General features: G+C 40.1%; 1 protein-coding gene across 17 annotated transcripts in view; it reads left to right on the forward strand.

Annotated features, from left to right (window-relative positions):
* The window catches only part of BAZ2B (bromodomain adjacent to zinc finger domain 2B), a 152,906-nt gene that overhangs the window by 35,666 nt on the left and 101,328 nt on the right, over positions 1–15,912 (forward strand). For 16 of the 17 annotated variants that reach the window (XR_008467564.1, XM_054207654.1, XM_054207650.1 and 13 more), the window contains exon 2: positions 4,897–4,939. The gene's annotated coding sequence lies outside the window, so the exon portion shown is untranslated. Of the gene's footprint in view, positions 1–4,896; positions 4,940–6,689; positions 6,771–15,912 lie in introns of all 17 variants that reach the window. The other variant, XM_054207641.1, reaches the window with a different exon arrangement.

The raw sequence follows: 15,912 nt of genomic DNA on the forward strand, positions 1-15,912 counted from the left end.
GAAGGAGAAAAGGAGTATTTTAAACTGAACTACTGTCAGTTAAAATTTATAAATGGGCAAGGGAATAATTTTTGAAGATGCAGAATCTGGTTCCTGAAAACTTGTACAGAACTTTAGGGAGCTAATATGTTTGCGTAGCTCACTTAGGATCGTGAACCAGCTTTGGACTGGGTGAAGTACGTGCGGAAAGCAGTAGGGCAGGAGTGTGCAGCGGCTCACAGGCTGAAGGGAAAAACAGTAAATACTTGAAAAGTAACTGCACAGTATTGTGTGCTTTAAGAAGATAGTTGCATTGTTTAATTTGTCTTAACATTGGCTGAAAACTACTTAAATAGTCACAGTGGGGATTGTAGTGTGGATCTACCCTATCTATAGACTGAGAATCTATCAAGTGGTGTGGTAGATCTGTTTCATTTTTACCCTTGATTGTATAAGCTAGATGTTTTCCTACAATTAAATTTTATAAAAGCAGCCTAAACATCGGGTATACAATAGCCCAGTTTTAAGCTTATAGGGTACAGATTGTGTGGGTTTCATGGGGCCCCCACTGTGCCTTTCTGACATTGTATTATTTAATGTTCTTTGTGATACTGAAGTCCTCTACCTTTTCTCCACCACTTCCTTATGTGTTTGCTTAAAATATACAAATGTCCAATTCGGTATTGAAATGCTAACCAAAAAATTACCTTACAGCGGGTGCTACTTCCTTTAGGAAGAAATGCGCGACTGTATTTACTTGGAGGGTAAAGAGTAATTTCTTTCAAGCAAAGCAGTTTTATTATTTACAGTTTTCCAAGATAGTGTGAAATAATGGGATTGCATCAGTGATGATCATTTTTTGATGCTCTTGGGAGCACCAAATACGAGGTGTTGGAAAGAGAGGAAGATCTCAGTTCTGCTTTGTGTGTAATCTTCAAATAATTTTTAAAGTAAAGTCAAGCTAATTCAATGTGTGATAGGTGTGTATCTTGTGCACAGGTGAAATGTATAGGCAATAGCGAATGTAAAGTTCCCCTGTGTTTAAAATAAGTGAATAATTAGAGTTACCCTATTTGTGTATCCCAGCACCTGCTGGTGGTGGTGCACAATTGCATGTTTTCTGATGCCTTCCTCTCCTGGTTTTTCACCCTCACATCTCCCAGACGTTTCCTGACGCCTCTGCTCATCTGTGTCAAACTCTGATTTTATGATCTCTCAGCCTTTTCCAAGCTTAGGCTTGACAACCCTCCTACCTCACCCCTTCCCTCAGGTGCAGTCAACGCAGTCTCACTGGCCTTTGGAAAGGTGCTCAACTTCGAGCTCACAGAAATATGCAGGTATTCAGGGTAGGAATGGACATAGAACATACTCTAGTACTCAGCATATTCTAATAACATGAGTATCAGAGTACAGGAGACTGAAAGCTTACGCAGGCAGCAGGTATTGAGGTCTTCTATGAGTTTTGAATGTGGACTGAAATATTTATTCCACCACTTGAGATTAAAGACTGACTTTAGAAGGTATTAAATTAAGAGAAAGCTAAGAAAATACGAATGTACTTTGAAATACACTTTACATTTCTATCTGAAGTAATTTGTATGGTGTGATGTTTTAAGAGAGCTCCAGACAGTACAAAGTGATTTTGCTTATGCACATGGCTAACGTTGAAGTTTTTTGCTTTGGGAATAATTCTTAACATATTCAGACCTGTTGTGGTTGGCCAGATTGGCCAATGGCCGGTGACAGATGCTCTCCCCCAGCTTCTCGTGCACGTAGAGGAGGAGGAGAGATAGAGATTTATGAGTTTAGAAGAAACTGAAATACTTTATTGAAATATTAATAATAAAATAAAAAGGAAAATAATGAAATAGATACAGTGTATGCAAAACCGTATTAAGTTCCCAGGATGATGTCACCGGCAGGCACTGGGGAAGTCTCAGGCTGGACTCAGCGACGGGTGGGAACTGGATTCCACAGATGGAGTCAGGAGCCCATGGATCAGGACCAAAGGCAGATGAACAGATAGGGTCCTCCTTGGATGTCAACCACTGAAGGAAGAGAGTTGACCCTTTGATCCCTCAGCTTTTATACTGAGCATGGGGCAGATGGGATGGAATATTCCTGTTTGTCAATTTTTGGTCACCTGTCCTGTCTGCTCTTCCCCGCAGGTGTGACCCCTCTACGCTTTTCCACTTCCGACCCTTCAATGGGGCAAATAACGAAATTAGCTGACCTTGGTTGTTATAGCAATAAGTATAAGCAAGAGCCTCTCTGCATGCCATTCCTTGGCACAAACTGTCTTATCACTCTGAACGAACCACTTTAGACACAACATGCTATTAATTTCGGAGAGTTAAGAGGCCTAGCTAAGAAATAAAATTACTGAACAGAAAGTTGGTTCTGTTTGACTTCAAACCAGAACAAGACCTTTATTGGAGCCGTAGTAAAGCCTGTTTTTAGAATTGTTATCTGTTTTTATTTGCAGTTGTGTGGTCTTTTGTATTACGGTTTCTTAAGTACCTTGTCTGATTTCTTGTGGAAACTTACTTGTTTACATTTTTTTGCATTTCTAGTAAAGTTGTAGAGGATTTTCCAAGTAGTGACCCTTTTCATGTACTAAGGATGGAGAAGAGATGAAGAAAGTCCCTTTCACTTTCCTCACTCCTTGGTTTACATACTGGCATCCAGTCAGAGCAGACGAAGTAGAGGGACATGTCAGCAGCTGGTAAAGGAGATATGTTGAACAACAGATTGTCAGAGCGCATCATGCTGAATGTACTACTTCAGATTTCCTCCCAGTCTTTTCTTCTCTTTTGGAAGTGTTGCTACCCTGGGGAACCAAGTAGGGTATTTTCCAATGTGGCTGAATCCTTAAAGATCTGGGTAACTTTTTTATAGAGAACCTTTTCTCATTGGGCAGTGTGGAGGGCTGTGGAACCTGTGACTGCGTAGTGAGCTCTGCCTGCCGGTAGGGTCAGTGGTTATCATTCCTTGCAAATGGCAAGCTGGAACTTCAAGAGCGGCTTTCACTGTCCTTGACTCTATTGAACTTTCTAATATTTTTCCCAAAGTTCAGATTTTGGTGGGCTATTCAATGCCTTCAGGACTGATACCAAAACCAAAACTTAGTAGTGCCACAGGTATAGCTTTAGTCAGAAATAGAACGTAGGTGCAAAATTATAACAGGCAGCAAGTACTTGAACTTCAGCTAATACAGTAAATACCACACCAGATTAAATATGACTTTGTTTTCTTTGTTTTCCCCTTTGTGAGGGACAGTACAGGGTTCTAGTCAGCCAGCATGACTGTTGAGAGAGTTGCAAAACACGTATTTTCTTTTTTAAGGTTTTCCTCTCTCAGATGCTTTGCTCCCACTTTTTAAATGGCGTAGCTACTGTGTCATATCTCTTTTCATCACTTCCCTCTTTCTGGTCTAGTAGATTGGGGTTCGTTTTTTGGTGTTTTCAAAGCATGGTGGTAGCATAGAAAAGGGAAACAGCAATGTTTTTATTCTCCTTGGGAGAACAAATGTCATTTCTTTCCTGTATATGTTGATGATGTTGCCACTGACTGTTATGAGGAACAGCTCGTTCCTGTCTGTCCATTGACACGGGAGAAAAATACCTATTGTTTTCCTGGCAGGCCAAGAAGTGTAGTTTGACAGTAGGGGCCATAATAAACAAAAAAGCAATTGTTGGTATTAATGCTCATGAGTTACAGGTTGTAACTTCTAAAAAAACTATGGCTGCTGTTGATGTAATTATCTACCTAGATTTTAATTGTTACTTAGCTTACTTAAGTCTGTAAAAGAAGTTCTTACTCATGTAGATGGCTGAAGTTTGGTTGGTTTGTGTAAAATTATTAGTATGTTTTCTTCACTGTGCCACTGTGAGATAGGCCAGCTTTATGCTCCTGTCAACGTGATGCTGTAGAAAAAATTCTAGAGTAAAAGTACCCATTTTTCTGCATATTTGTTTTTTTTTTAAAAAGCGTTCACTGTAAAATCAATGCCTGAAACCACAAAAGAAACCAACCCTGAAATGCAATTTTACCGCAGCATTTTTGATATGTAGGCAATTACACATATTTGCTTGGTTAAAATTGTCTATCAATGTAGCTGATAGAGCATCTACAAGCTTTGTGTAGCAAGTATATATTTAGTGCTACAGAAGATACTTCTAAAGGATCAAACTGTAAAATTTCAATGAGTCTTTAAAAAAAAATTATTAGAAAACCCCAGCAATACCAGATTCCTAACATTTTCCTAAAGTGGTTGTATTCCAAATGTTGCATCTGTTATGCTGTTTTCTATTTTCTATAAAGTGTGTATGAACTATGTGTTTAAAAGAACTTGATATACCCAGGGGAAAAAAAAATCTGGGAAGTAAACAATCCAAAGAAGTGTTCAAAAAGTGGATTTTGTACTGACCTGGAGATGCTTCTGAATTCTCCTAGCCATAAGGAGAATTTGAAATCCTCATGCTAGAGAGCATCAGTAATGGTCTGAAACTCTGGTTCCATATAAACAAAATTGAAAATTCGCATTGATTTCTGCGAGGCTAGAATTCTTTTTGCATTTTAACAGAAAGATTCCTTTGACTTCCTGTGAACATCAAAGGGGAACACATTGTATTGTATCATTCACGATTTAATAAAGGTAAAATGGGTATGTGTATTTAAACAGCCGGTTGCAAACAAAAAGTGTGATTACATAACGTTTGGCTTAAACTGGTCTTGTTTTAAAGGCTTCATATCTGTCTGTGGGAAACAATTAAAGTGTTTTTAGTACACTGAAAATACTTCACGGATGTGGGGTTTTTTGAGAAATTTTACTGTTCTGTTTGATGTGTATGTCCTTGTAAAAGTTACTTGACGAAAAGGTGACTCAGCTGATCATGAATTGTTTTCTGTTTGCAGGTTACAAAAGAGCAATGTCACAGAATTGACTACATTCATCACAGTGAGTAAGACACAGCACTAAGCATTCTGATAATTTTCTGAGAAGCATGAATCATATAGGGAAAAGGAAAATGTTATGTATTGCATCCGGGTCCTGATTTCAGCAAGACATTGAGCATAGGCTTAACTAAGACTTTTAGATTCTTAGTCCATGTATGCGATTACTTGGTGACTTCAGGCTTAACTGTTGAGTAGGTCTTTAAGAATTAATGTCCATAACAACACTGTTATCGTTCTTTCTGGATTTCTTTGTATGTAGGCTTGAAATATAAATATGATAGAATGTAATTTTAGTGTGTTGCACATTTTCAATATACTCTTAGTAGTTTTGATGTCCGATGTTACACAGTTTAGAGAATATTTAAAATTAATTGAGAGATTGAGAGTTTTGATTCCAAAATCCATTTTTGCAACTTTGAAAAGTATTTTGAGTAGTCAGAGAAAGTGTGTTATTTTGCTACACGATGAGCAGGAGTTATATTGTTTTATTAATAGATAGCTTGCTAAACTATTAGGAAATGAAGAATTTTGCATTCCCATCAGTTTGTTTGGTTTTTTCAGGGTAACTAAAGGAAAAGAAGTGTTTGTGTCCTACTTCAGTAGTGCTTTGCTTTAGACAAAGTTAACAGTGAAAACTAAAATAGAGATTTAAACAGAAATCCTGACTGGCTTTGCTTAGCTCATAGATGCAGTTTTCAGGCACACTTTTTTAACTTCTATTGTACTTCTGTCTGTCAGGTACATAAAGTAAGAGAGAAAAATCTGAAATAGATTTGAAAGGATTTTTCAAGTCTATTATTTTGGGGCTCCTCATATTAACCATCAATTCTTTGTACGCTTGTGATAATATACCCTGAAAATAGCAAATGACATATTTAAATTTGTAAAGACGTATTTTATGTCCAGTAATGAGATATGTTGGTTAACAAGAGCCTTGTTTAGATCCCAGACATGATATTGTGTGATACAGTGGCGTCTTGACTTTAGTGTGACCTTAGTGACTTAGTAGTGACCTTCATGCCCTCGTCCGAGAGGTAACTTTACAATCAGTGAAGGTAAAATTTGCACTGACAATTTGGGGGTGGGGGGGAAGGCTAAAATCAATTATTTTGCTTGCTGATTAAGATAATTTGATAATTTTTAAGACTAAATTTAAAAGACTCAGGTTTTAAAGTACTCCTTCAAGTATACAGTTGCACACTTTCTGTACAGTGCAGAAAGAGAAGCTATTAAAACCACTACATGTGACTTAAAACAGTATTTATGGAAATGGTGAGAGCACCAACACGTGCTGAATTCAAAGAACGAATAGGTTCTTAAGGAGAGAGCAGATCTATTAAATAGGAGGGATCAAGTGAATTAAAGGTCAAAAGAACAGTTTTCTAGTGAACAAGTTGCTTGGCAGGCAGTGGTATGAGAGCAGGTAAGGGTGGGAGGTAAGATAGCCTGCTATTTCAAAGTGAGGAGCAGCAATTGGAGCCAATTTAAAAAAAAAAAAAAGAAGAAAGGGGGGCAGAAATGGGAAAGTCATTAAGTAATTTGCAATAATAGACACAAATAGGAAGGATTTCTAGGATTTAGAGTTTACTTGTAGGCGTCAGACATTGTGAAACTTTTCTCTAATATAGTAGTATACTGCCAGTTTTAATGAAAAAGCTTTCTTTTTATAAAAGCTGAACCCTGTTGGGTTTTTTTTGTTAATGAGGTAATGTGGTTTTTTTTTTTTTTTTTTTTCTGGGATGTACTGAAAGACTGCTACGTTCACAGCCTCCCTGTGTCTCAAGAAAGACATTGAAACTTCCTAGAAGAAGCTTCCGATTTTGCGGGGGGGGGTGTGTGTGTAGTATGTAATTAGTTTTAAACATTACTTGTATCTTGGGTGTAAAAAAGCTAAACCTGCTAACTTTGACTTGTGAAATCTTATTTTAGAAAAAAATTAGTCCTTTTCCTTGGGAAGGAGATGCAATCCCATTGAGAACACAGCTATGAAGAATCATAGAATCATAGAATGTGTTGGGTTGGAAGGGACCTTTAAAGGTCATCTAGTCCAGCCCCCCCTGCAGTAAGACGGGGCATCTTCAACAAGATCAGGTTGCTCAGAGCCCCATCCAGCCTGGCCTTGAATGTCTCGAGGGATGGGGCCTCCACTCCCTCTCTGGGCAACCTGTGCCAGTGTCTCACCACCCTCAGTGTACAGAACGTCATCCTTATGTCTAACCTAAACCTGCCCTGCGCTAGTTTAAAACCATTGCCCCTCGTCCTATCGCTACATGCCCTTGCAAACAGCCCCTCCCCAGCTTTCTTATAGGCTCCCTTCAGGTACCGAAAGGCTGCTGTGAGGTCTCCCCAGAGCCTTCTCTTCTCCAGGCTGAACGACCCCAACTCTCTCAGCCTGTCACCATAGGAGAGGTGGTCCAGCCCTCTGATCATCTTCGTGGCCCTCCTCTGGACCCGCTCTAACAGGTCTATGCCCTTCTTGTGCTGAAGGCTCCAGAGCTGGACACAGTACTCTAGGTGGGGTCTCACGAGAACAGAGTAGAGGGGGAGGATCACCTCTCTGGATCTGCTGGCCATGGTTCTTTCCACGCAGCCCGGGATGCGATTGGCTTTCTGGGCTGCAAGCACACATTGTTGGCTTATGTCCAGCTTTTCATCCATGAGTACCCCCAAGTCCTTTTCCACAGGGCTGCTCTCTATCACATTGTCCCCCATCCTGTATCGATAATGACGATTGTCTCAACCCAAGTGGAGGACCTTGCACTTGGCGTTGTTGAACTTCATAGGGTTTGCTTGGGCCCACCTCTCTAGCTCGTCCAGATTCCTCTGTATGACATCCTGTCCCTCTAGCACATCGACCGCACCACTCAGCTTAGTGTTGTTGGTAAACTTGCTGAGGGTGCACTTCATCCCACTGTCTGTGTCATTGACGAAGATGTTGAACAGCAAGAAATACAAGAACAACCATTGCTCAGGTTGAAAATTTCTCTGTCACTTTTCTGAATGCTCAAGTGTTACGAGGGCTCCTTCATCTGTAATATTTTGGGAGTTATTACCCACAAACAAGTCTAGATCCTACTTTGAGGGGCAGTTTTCCCCAGACCTGTAAACACGGAATGAGAGCTGCGAGGTGGCTGCAGGTGACCTGTGTTACTCTGTGGAACAATCAGGATGAACACTGAACCAAAAAGTACCTTATTCAGTAGAATGAGAAGAATGCTCCTTAAATGGCCAAGTTGACATGCATAACTTTTCTCCCTTTAAACGTGCAATTGGAGAAGAACAGGAGGAACTTATAGAAGGATTTGTGCTTTTTGATCAGTTTTCCCTTTGGCCTTAAAAAATAAAGGGAAAGAATAGCCGGGTGTAGACCTCTCTCTCAACAAGCTTATTTTTAGAGCTGATTGTTTGTACTGACTCAGTGTACCAGTTTATTCTGCTTCTGTGTTTATCGCCAACTGTAAGTTACTTAATCCTTTTGTGAGGGATGAAAAATGTCAAATCTCTGAAAAAGAAGAAAAAACACATCCTTAGTCATCTCTAAAATTTTTTGGGTGCAGCCAATTCTTTAGCCTACAGAAGATGCTTCTTTTGTTATGATGCAGTAACAGTCCTTCCATCCAAACAAAGAAATGGCACTTCAGTATGCATTCTGTTGCAACAAATAGGTTGCTCAAGGGAGAACTCAAAAAGATTAAGAAAAACGTCAAGGAGTAATTCCTTGTACTTTGTGGGTGTGTTTTTTTTTTTTCTTCTCTGTTAAAAGTCATGCCATTTTAGGTAAGATGTTCTTGGGGATACTAATTTCTACTTCCAAAATACAAAATTGTTTTCATTCCTGATGATGACTCTTTATTTGTTCAAAAGGTGGCGGTGGTGAATTCTAACAGTACCACTTTACCTGTGGAGACAGAAAGAATGTAGAATGTCGACACAGTACTTGAAAATTATGCAGATAATACTTTCTAAAATTTTTCTGTATCGTTTTAACAATTTATTAATGAATATAATTAAACAAGTGATTTAAAAGTAAAAGATCAGCTGAGCAGAAGGCTGAACAAAACTTTCTAGAGAGTTAATGTAGAGTTAAGAATAAAGGCCTCAGAATTTGGCCAAAATGGTGATGACAAGTTACGTTTATCAGAGATGTTGCTGTTACAGGAATACTAGAGTTGGTGTATACTGTGGTTAGCAGAAGAATCTCTGTAGGTGAGATCTACACTTAAGTTTTTTCCATTTCTGAGGGGGAGAGTGGAGGAGAAAAAAACCACCTGAAGCAAAGAAGAGGAAGATGTTAAAGGATTCATAAATCATGCTTTCTACGGAAAGTAAAAGTAAGGATTTGACAGGTTTTGAAAACTACCCAGTTTCTTTTCACAGTAGCAAAGTATGCATTGGCCTAATTTGAATTGGTGACTTGGAGCGTGAAGGTGAATAACAACAAGAAAAGTATTTGAGTTTTATCGCTGTCAGACCCAGGAAGGATTTTGTATACTTGAATTACTGGTTCTAAAATATAGAAGCAAATTACCAAGAAAAGCACTTCTTACATGAAACTTAAGTGTGTGTAAATAGTAGCCTGTTTGCAAACTAAATAAAAACATAAGACTTGCAGAAACATGCAAGTTAGGCACACATCTTGCTTCTTTTTAAAACCATGTGCTTTATTTATCACTTGTCAGCTGCTATGTCTCAGAACAAAAGAAATTGCACAAAAAAAGTGACTGTTAAACTGTAAGTGAAATTTGATAAGAAGTCTGTGAACTGGCAACTAACTATGGGTAACAAAGTGGAACATTCTGTACAGAGCGGTGAGGGGGAAAGAAAGAAGGAAAATTCGGTGAACTGGGGTTAACAAAAATAGTTCTAGGATTCTAAGGCAATTTGAGTGTATCATTAGCTCCATCCCCACAACTGTTCCCATTCTTATTGTCAGAAGTTGGCTTAAGCATGTAGATACATAGCTGAAGTTACCTTTTTTCCTTGTGTAAATACTCAAAAGGATGCAGAAAATTCATGTGAAGGTGCATTTGGCTATGGAAAAGGAATCTTTGGTTTTATATCCTCCCCAAACAATTCTGGGGAGGGACTCTTGATCAGGGAGGGGAGCTATAGGATGCAGGGGAACGGTTTTACACTGAAAGGGGGGAGATTGAAATGAGATATTCTTTACTCTGAGGGCGGTGAGCCCCTGGCCCAGGTTGCCCAGAGAAGCTGTGGCTGCCCCATCCCTGGAGGGGTTCAAGGCCAGGTTGGATGGGGCTTGGAGCAACCTGGGCTGGTGGGAGGTGTCCCTGCCCAGGGCAGGGGGTGGCGCTGGGGGGGCTTTAAGGTCCCTTCCAACACAAACCATTCTATCATTCTACAAAAAATGCTGTTCATTGCTTGTAGTGATAGTATTTGAAAAGTAACGGTTTGGGGTTTTTTTGACAGTGTAGGTGGATGGTACAGTTGGCAAGCTTAGAAAAAAATACAAAAGCTTCTAAAACAGACCATCCCCCAAAGAAAGTGAGAATTTACTTCCTTCATACCTGTGTAACACCTGCAGATATAATTAAATCTTCAGTATAATAACAACAATTAACATTGACTAAGAAACTAAAAATAATACTATTTTAATGGTTTTATGTGCTTACAGTAATTATACAGAGTGTAAATAAAAGGCAGAAGGCAATTACACCTTTTTTCCACTTATTTTTGCATAGTTATTTTTAGAAAATCATCTTATTAAAAATCGAAAGAAAAGTAGTTTAGTGCTGTATATTGCTGATTTGTCTGCAGACATGGTCATTGTGTATGTACGTGTATAAGCTTGCTTGTATGTGTATGTTTAGATTTATTTGTCAAGGAGAGCAATTTAACATACTAGATAAAACAATTAAGGAAGTAATATTTCAAAATAACAGAAAGTTTCCAGGAAAGAATTAATAAACTAGGTATTTCTCTGTGGAACACCTAGTTTTATTACAGTTTTCTTTTAAATGAATAGATTACATTTGATGTCTTACATTTTGTAATAGGAAGGCAGTTTAAACAAACCAAACCCACTACTGACACAACTACTGTAAGAGTTACTGCCAACTGTTTTAATGCTGCTGCTGTAAACCAGATTTAATAATGGTTATTTGCTGAATGGGTTAAAGAGCAGATTTTGATTATGTATTGTCAGTCCATGATTAGCATCTGTTAGGAGGAATAAGTGGTTTATTAAGCTTTACTGTACAGATGGCAACTGGAGGAGCTCAGATGTAAATTGAATTTTTGGTAGTATCACTGTATTGTTAAGACCAGCTGGCTTTATCTTTGTGATAGCAGCGATCCGTTTGCACAAAAAATGTTTTGGTTGTTTACAGTTACTTCAAAAGTTTAAAAGTTCAGAAATCTTTCAAAGTACATATGATTAGATAAGAGTTTTCACTCTGTTTGCTTTGGCTTTCTTATAGAAAGAAGCGTTACTAGCATAGTGTTCTTAGCATTTAAATACAAAGCTTAGTCTGCCTAGGGAAATGAGAAATATTATTTCTAATTAAATTTCAGAGGCTTAATATACAGTAGCTTTGTTACTGTAAACTTAGATTTTTTTGTTAAGAAGACATTTCTAGTCAACTATTGAAAAGATGATTTTCCATATGTAAATTGATGCAGCCTTATCTTTTAAATCTAAGTCTTCAGGGACTTTTCTGCTGGTAGCTAATCTGAGTATTGTGTTCCTGTTTCAACTAGAAAGCTGCTTTTAGTAGGACTTCACCAAGTCACCACAGGAAAGCTCCCAAAAGTGTGGTCTGGGTAAGGGTTAGAAGTTCAAGGAGGGAGGCATATTGAATGTGGGCTTTTTTTATTTGTTGTTACCGGAATTCATAATATTACTGTGATTCATGTGACGTTTCATTTTATTCTTAAATTCTTAAAAATCCTTAGGCAAACCTAAATTTGCTTTATTTAGTTTCTTTTCTGACCTTAAGGTAAGTTGCAAATCCTGTGGTAATAAAGAAAACGTGAAACAGTGGAATCAAAAGAATCAAAACTAGAACGCGATTGGGATCCTTAATTAAACAAACAATGAGAGTTCATTTTTTAAGTGACAACTGGAAGAGCTTAGATGTCTGTTTATTTGTGAGAAACTGATGTGAAAACAGAACAGGTTGGTAACTGGGAGCGGCATACTGATCAGCATCTTTCTTCCGTCATGTGTGAGAGGCATAAGGCCGTGGCTTATTCTTGATTTGTGGTGGTAGCTCTTTTCTTCCTTTTCTTCCATTGTAGCATCGGTAGTCCTTAGATGTTTACTAATTTATCTTAACAGTGGGTGAATACAAGATTTCTTTCAGAAATGTTTGCCTAGCAGGAGAGGTGGGGCAGTAGCTGGAAAGGCACTGGGGTTTTGGTAGCAGCAGGCTGACCATGAGTCAGCCATGGGCTCCTGCAGCACAACAGGCCAGCTGCATCCTGGGGGTACTGGCCAGTGGGCAGGCAGCAGCCTGAGGAGCCATTCCCACTGCCGTGTTTGGCCCTTCTGAGACTGCATCCAGAGTGCTCTACCCCATTGTTGAGGTCCCCAGTGCAAGAAAGGTAGTGACATAACGTTCAGTGAGTCCAGTGGCTGGCTACCAAGATGAATAGGGAACAAAACCGCATGCTATAACACAGATATGTGAGAGAAGGTAAGGTAGTTACCTCAGGGAAGGTAATGGCTATCTTGAGCTGCCTAAAAGGTGTTAGAGAGAAGAAAAGTCAGATTCTTCTTGGATGCATACAATGAAAAGAGAAGAGGCAAAAGACACAAACTATGCAAAGGGAAAATTTGATTAGATAAAGGGTAAAAATTCCTGAGAATGGAAGGTGTCAAACTACATGAGCTGGCAATGTGTGCTGGCAGCCCAGAAAGCCCCCTGTACCCTGGGCTGCATCCCCAGCAGCGTGGGCAGCAAGGCGAGGGGGGCGATTCTGCCCCTCTGCTCCACTCTGTGAGACCCCCCTGCAGCACTGCCTCCAGCTCTGGGGCCCCCAGTACAAGAAAGATGTGGACCTGTGAGACTGGGTACGGAGGAGACCATGGAAATGGTCAGAGGTCTGGAGCCCCTCTACTGTGAGGACAGGCTGAGAGAGCTGGGGGTGTTCAGCGTGGAGAAGAGAAGGCTCCGGGAGACCTGATTGCAGCCTTTCAATATATAAAGGGGGATCATAAGATAGACGGAGAGAGACTTTTTACCAGGGTGTGTAGTGGCAGAACAAGGAAATGGTTTTAAACTGAAAGAGGGTAGGTTTAGATTGGACATAGGTAAGAAATTCTTCACAATGAGGGTGGTGAGACACTTAACAGGTTTGCCCAGAGAACTCGTGGATGCCCCATCACTGGAAGTGATCAAAGTCTGGTTGGGTTCAGCAGCTTGACCTAGTCGCCGCCCATGGCAGGCGCGTTGGAATAGGTGATCTTTGAAGGTCCCTTCCAACTCAAACCGATCTGAGGTTCTATGAAACACTGAAATGGGTGCCCAGAGAGCATGCAAAATCTGCATCTTGTTTACTGGAGAAGGCTCTGAGCAACTTGATGTAACTTTGAAGTTAACCATGCTTTGAGCAGGAGATGGGACCAGATGACCTCTCTAAGATCTTTCTAATCTAAAAAACTTTGTGATTCTATCTTCACTAGAATGTTCTGAATTATTTTCCTTTTCTTCCCCTTCGTCTCTTTCTGCCTAGGATATTTAAAGGAGGAAGGTAGAATTAGAAAGAGGCAGTTGAGTCAAGTCAGTACATCATAGCAGGGAATATGTGGTGGAAGATAGCTGCTGGTGTGCAAGGCTGAGAGGTATTTGATTTCCAACAGTGACTGACTCTTGTTTTTTCCCCTGCCCTTCCACATCCTCAATGAGATCTTTCTTAGGGTAGTGCTGTATCCCAGGTCTGGCCGTGCTCGAGTAGCTTACCTTGGTTACCTCCTTAGCTCTGCTGCATTGTAGTACATCCTCTCAAAGACTTATTCCTTTGCTTTTCTATTGTGTCTGGTTTTCCACAGTTTTGGAACAATTGTCTTAAATTTGGATGCAGCATAGTGCCCTTCTTCAGATTTGACTCCTAGGCTCAAAAAACAGTGAATGATGAAGTGCTGGTCTGTACTTGAGACAAGTATGTTTCATGCAGATGCTTCCTTGTATTCTGTAGTTTGCCAAACCACATTAACACCACTAAAACCCCAAAGTAATTCGCTAGTGGTAATGAGGAGAGGGGTAGGGGTAGTTGAATTGCAGATGAGATAAGAAAAGACCGAAATGTATATCGATAGCAGGTGGAAAATTGAGCAGATTTGGTGGGGTTTTTTTTGTTTGGTTAGCTTTGGTTTTTTTTTTTTTTTTTTTTTTGTGAGATGTGATATGAGAGCGTCAGGTGAATACCTGTAAGTCATAAAATAACCGTATTTGATGTATATCCCTGTGTATCTGATCCTACCCTTTCTAAGGCAAGCACAAAGATAATGCCTGAACAAGTCCAGCTTTATGTGGCAGTCTAGCCAAGCCCTGGTGTGATTTAGCCAGGGAAATTCACAGAATCATAGAATCGTTAGGGTTGGAAGGGACCTTAAAGATCACCTAGTTCCAACCCCCCTGCCATGGGCAGGGTCACCTCCCACTAGACCAGGTTGCTCAGAGCCCCCTCCACCCTGGCCTTAAAAACTTCCAGGGATGGGGCTTCCACCACCTCTCTGGGCAACCTGTTCCAGTGTCTCACCACCCTCATGGTGAAGAACTTCTTCCTAACGTCCGGTCTGAATCGACCCATCTCTAGTTCTGATCCACTCCCTCTACTCCTACCATTACCTGACATCCTAAGGAGTCCCTCGCCAGCTTTCTTGGAGGCCCCCTTAAGATACTGGTAGGCCACTATAAGGTCTCCTCGGAGCCTTCTTTTCTCCAGACTGAACAACCCCAACTCTCTCAGTCTGTCCTCGTCGGAGAGGTGCTCCAGCCCTCCGATCGTCCTCGTGGCCCTTCTCTGGACGAGTTTCAGCACATCCTTATCTTTCTTGTAGTAGGGGCTCCAGAACTGGACGCAGTACTCCAGGTGGGGTCTCACGAGAGTGGAGTAGAGGGGCAGAATCACCTCCCTCAGCCTGCTGGCCATGCTTCTCCTGATGCAGCCCAGGATACGATTGGCTTTCTGGGTTGCTAGTGCACACTGATGGCTCATGTTGAGCCTCTTGTCCACCAGCACCCCCAAGCCCTCTTCTTCAGGGCTGCTCTCAAGCCAGTCACTGCCCAAATTGTATGGGACAATGTGTTTTGGGGGATGAAGAGATAGTTTTTATATGCAGGTTTAGAAAATGATATTATTATAAGTAAGATTGTAAAATACATACTTAACAGGTGTTATGAAGTAAGTTTTCATAAAATTGCTTGCAAGTTTTGTCTAGTGTTCAAATATTTTGCTCCTGTATGTTTAAGATATTGATGGTTTGTATAGCTATGCGATCGTATGTCTTTACATATATATTTTTAATACAAAATAGTTTCTCCTGTGATCCAGTTTCACTGTAAAATCAAGCTGCAAGTTTGTGTGTTTAAAAATTATTCTAGTGTACCAGCATCTACCCGAATTTCAAGACTCCAAAAGTTGCTATCAAGGAATACATTCATTAAAGTCATGTTGTGATAAGCATGATGATAGACTGTGTATTCTCATACTTGATGGAGAGCGTGTGTGTGTGTATGCATGAAAATATAAAATTGGTTGTATCGATCCATGTATAATCTCTCTTATCTGAGGGCCTAATTCTTTAGATATTCATTCAGTAAGGCAGGATTCGGTTTCCTTTTTTTTCCCAGCTCTAACCTTGCTGGTTTTTTTCTTTAATCAGTTTTTATATACATCAGGAGATGCAGAGCTTAATGTAGTTTTTTTGGTTTAGTGAAGCTGAGTTAGTTTATTCTGTGTGGTGGTCTGTAATAAGGATCTTACTAGGCATGTTTTGTTCATTTGTAA

This window comes from Rissa tridactyla, chromosome 7, assembly GCF_028500815.1.
Source record: "Rissa tridactyla isolate bRisTri1 chromosome 7, bRisTri1.patW.cur.20221130, whole genome shotgun sequence".
Classification (NCBI taxonomy): Eukaryota; Metazoa; Chordata; class Aves; order Charadriiformes; family Laridae; genus Rissa; species Rissa tridactyla.